At 42.1% G+C, this 4,696-nt stretch overlaps 1 long non-coding RNA gene across 1 annotated transcript; it reads right to left on the bottom strand.

The window, feature by feature from the left end:
* Positions 1-587: 587 nt before the first annotated feature.
* On the bottom strand, positions 588-2,259 carry LOC120931689. Its single transcript, XR_005747890.1, has 4 exons — positions 2,132-2,259; positions 1,907-2,035; positions 866-1,097; positions 588-627 (listed from the first exon to the last, which is right to left on the bottom strand). It is a non-coding gene; the product is annotated as an uncharacterized LOC120931689 (long non-coding RNA).
* Positions 2,260-4,696: the final 2,437 nt, after the last annotated feature.

Below are 4,696 nucleotides of genomic sequence, written 5' to 3'. Positions count from 1 at the left end.
TGGGCAACATTTGGCCTATGTGCCCCAGAAAAAGGTCTGTCAATCAGCATCAGATCAGCACTGATCAGTGTGTTCTGGCAGGGGGGGTGGGAGGGGGTGCCAAAACACAATAGTTCAGTGGGAAACATTGTTGTACTAACATCCTATCATTAGTACAGTGGCTCCACCTGAGCTCCTCAATTTTTTTTCCGTTCAACCCACTAGGTTGAACAAAAAAATAATAATAGTATGTACTAGGCTTAAAGTGGTTGTAAAGGCAGAATGTTTTTTATCTTAATGCATACTATGCATTGAGATAAAAAGCCTTCTGTGTGCAGCAGTCCTCCTCAACCCCCCAAATACGATGAAAAGAATTTTCCCAAATGGGGTTATTGCGCAGCTCAAAAGGAAAGAGGTAATACCATGTAATAAAAAAGTTGTATTTATTCACATGTTAAAAAGTGGACAAAAATTGGGTAGCATAAATGGATGGAGCACGAGTTGTATCAAGTACACAAACAGCGTTTACATAAATGTATAACAAGCAGTACACAAACAATGTTTATACAGTCAAAAATGTGCATTGTAGTAAAAACAATCTAACGAACGTTTCGACCTTTGAAGGTCTTCTTCAGAGAGTTTGTGTGGCTGGAAAGGAACAGGAACATATGGTGGTTAGACATTTCATGATCATAGTTAAGGTAATAAGAGATACATTGTTGGTTTTACAAAAAGCCCTTTGGCTAGAGGAGCAGTGTGCAAAAGGATGTAATGAAAGCAAAAAGTCAAAAAATTAAGCAAATTCGTGTGCAACATTGCAAACAAAAGTATCTTAAATACATTTTTTAATTTTTAATTTTTAGTTTTTAATTATTAATTCCTTTACCTTGATGATGTGTCTCAATGATGTGCTGCAGTCCAAACGGCAGCATCAGGCGGTCTAATAAGGATAGCTTCCATCCCAGGCAGAAAAAACAGCTGTCCACATACTGTGAAACACCCCGCTCAACACCACAAGAGGTCACCCCCAAAAATTATGGGGCCGAGATGGAATGACCATATAGAAACCAGGAGGGGTAGGGGAACGTCGGTGGAACGAGGAGGTTTAATAAAGAAGCCTGTAAACAGAATAGTAAAATTGATATTCTGGATGTCTACATACATATGTAGTGGCACGAGTTATTAAAAAGTTATTGGGGCTCTGAGGTGAGAAGTGATGGTGAATGTAGATAACCGTCACAGGCTATAATGAAAAGAAGTGCTCAAGAGTACTAAGATAAGATAATAATCTCTAGAATACGGAAACAAGGGTCTTCCCAAGGACAAAAGGAGAATGAAGAAAAACATAAAAGGGAAAGGGAAAAAAGAGGGTAAGAGGGAAGAAAAGAATGAGGAGTGAAGGAAATGGGGGTGATGGGAGTAGATTGAAGTGAAGTGAGGGGAGAAGTGAGAGGTAGTGAAAAGGAATGAAAAAACAGTGGAGATGACGGTGAGTAATTGAAGTGAATGACCTAGGGAGGCACAAATAAACATGCATCAGCCGCAAGAATGCGGAAGTGAGAATTAGCTGATAGGAAAACACAAATGTAAAACAAAGAGACGGGAGAAAGGAAAATGAGAAGGACAAGGAGGGAAAATGAAAAAGTGAGGGGTGAAGGTACAGAAACAAGAAGTGAAAAGTAGGCAACGGTGTGGGGAAATGGACTGGGGAAAGAGGAGAATGGGGGGTGATAGTGGAGAAAAAGAATTATATAAACTGAAGCAAAAAGGATGGGAATGGAGACAAGTGAAGACACATGGGGAACGGAAAATGCAGGATATATTGAAGTGAGGGCAGCTGGGCAAAATAAAACAGTGAATGGCAAACACCTGATGATAAAAACGCATCAAGGATAAGGGTGAGTGGGGGGGGGGGGGAGAGCTGTACCTTTGAATTGTAGAGATTCAGTTGGGAATTAAAAGAAACTAAAAGACTTCCTGAGCAGAGATCACTGGTGTCAGATACAAAAGCTGCTGGGATATAAATAGCAGCAGCAAGCAGACAAGGTGATTCCTTCTAAAATATAAGAGTAAAAAGGGTCATTTTTGGAACGAAACCAGAGAAGCCAAAAAGTTTGGCCAGAAAAAGGATGTAAAAAATTATAAAACTCACCTATAGCATAGAGGCCACCAATATGCTAGTAGTTGGAAGTACCAAGCAAGATCCTTCCAAACCAGCAGGTAAGGCCAGAATAAATAGAGTGCATCTAGCCTAATTGTAGGGAATGAAGAAACAAGTACCACCTGTGGAGAGGGGAGGGGGGGAAAGAACGAGTACCACCTGAGGGGGCTGCGGTCAATCCGCCCCTCTGCCTAATCAAGCACAACGTTCCACACCCACTCTGGTGGGTCAGGGTCCCAAAAAAAAAAAATGTCGCCATCATGTGGGGAGTTGCTATAGCGCAACGAAAAAAAAAAAAAACGCACCTGGTAAAGCCAGGTGCATGGCGGCGGTGGTCTCCTCGGCGTGTACGCACGCCAGCGTCGTCGGCTTACAGCCGCCGCCCCCACCATCCCACGTGAGGATGTGACATCACCGCATGCGCGCGGACCCGCCGCGCACACGCGTTGCACGCCACTGGGTGTGAGGGCGGTGCGTACATGCCACCAGCAGGGGGAGAATGCGCTCCCCACACGCGGCGGCCGTGCACTGTCGCCATCATGTGGGGAATTGCTATAGCGCAACAAATTGCGCTATTGTCTCACCCTGCTGGGCGGTGGACGGGACGCCCACATGAGTGGCAGCTGCCACAACCTGGGGAAAGGAGGGGAGCATCCTAGACCAGCCAAACAAAGAGACATGTCATAGGGAAAAGGGGAGAGGGAATACTCCAGGAAAAAGGAATTACTAATAAATAGATTTCAGAAACATGAGAGCAAACACATATATAGTCCTAAGAATATATACAGTTCCATATTTTAATACACATAATTACAAAAACACTGGTGACCCTATCACAACATACATGTATATTCTAAACATAATTGACATCCCATACTTGTCCTTATGTACATGTGTACTACAGGTATATTCCAAATTAATTAAAGTATTATTCTAAAAAAGCATGAAATAACAGGGTGACAGATAACAAACGGCGGACAAAGAGCATAGTTCACATCCACAAGTGTATAAAAATTAGCCAGGTATTGGCGAATAGACACGACAGAAATCTGTTTGTACCAATTAGTATTGGCCAAAATAGTTTCACACATGGTGATATAGTCACAATTGTCCATGAGGACAATGTTACCCCCCAAATACTTACCTGAGCCCCATCTACATCCAGTAATGTTGCATGAGAAACTCAGCTGTCCGGGACTCCCCTCCTCATTGGCTGAGACAGCAAAGTGGCTCCTTCTGCTGTCAATTAAATATGTGACCGTCCCTGCAGGAAAGCAATACATCAATTATTATTGTCTAATATCGTTAGAACACAAAGCAAGTCTATTGAGCTCACTTTCAATGTTCTTTTGAAAAAGGTCTAAACATCTGCCCCTAGAGTTAATCGGGTAAAAATGTGATCTCGGCTCAAGGGGTGTTTCTATAGGTGGAACAAACTCCCTATCATGGCCGAAAGCAAATTCACCCTGCAACTCTTAATGACATTGTACCATGCACATATCCTGAAAATTTGCACCTGTAGATACATCAAATGAACCATCATCAGAAACATTATTGGATACAACATCCCCATTGTCCTGAATTTTTTCTTGGCGTACAGTTAAGTTGCATGCAAATTAATTCACATCCAAAACCATTTCAAATAGATTAAAGTGTATTAAGGGGCAACAGTTCAAACCTTTAGCCAATAGAGAAACATAAAAGAGAGTAAGCTGCTTCTGAGATAAGTTCAAAACGTTCAGGGGTTCTTTGGCTGTTGACCTCTTAAATTGTGGGTGCTTTTTCCTCCTACCCCCTCTCCTGTTTTTTCTTGGAACTGTCGCTTTCCATTTTTCTTTTTCTTCTTTTGAGGAAGACAATGTGACCCATTTAAATAAATATCATTTGCTGACCGTGTGTCTCCACCAATAACATTCTCTATGGATGACTCCAAACTAGATCTAGCCATGGTGTAATTCAACATCTCCACTTCTTTGTCGGAAAAACGTACGTGCTTTCTTGCACCACTCTGTGTGGCTGTTTTTCGATATCTAGGCTGAAAATGTGGTTTCTTCCAAACATTCACAGTGTTCGTCTCAAAATGATCCCACAGTAGTTTGGCTTTTTTTATTGTCAATGATTTCTTTCTCCATACATTCCAGTGTATCACTTAATTTAGAGTCCAGATCTTTAAACAATGTTGTATCCTTAAATGACAAAATCTCCTTTTTGATGTTTAAAATCTCTAGTTTATCAAATTCATCAGTCTTTAATTTAATGATAATTTTCATCAGCTCAAATGAGCAATTTGTAAGAATATCTGTCCACTGTTTTCTTAAATTGTCATCAGTTAATCACTTAAGACCCAGACCATTATGCAGGTTAACCCTCCTGGCGGTATCCCCGAGCGTGACTCGGGTTTGATTTTTTCTACCAAAATCGGTAACCCCGAGTCACGCTCGGGGTAGCTATGCAGAGCCGGCAGCATGCGCTGGCTTACCTTGTCCTGGATCCAGCGATGTCACTGCGCTGTGTGAGCGAGCGGGATCTCGCTCGATTCACACAGCGTCCTCCTGT

This window comes from Rana temporaria, chromosome 3, assembly GCF_905171775.1.
Source record: "Rana temporaria chromosome 3, aRanTem1.1, whole genome shotgun sequence".
Taxonomy (NCBI): domain Eukaryota; kingdom Metazoa; phylum Chordata; class Amphibia; order Anura; family Ranidae; genus Rana; species Rana temporaria.
This window is presented reverse-complemented; position numbering and strand designations above follow the sequence as displayed.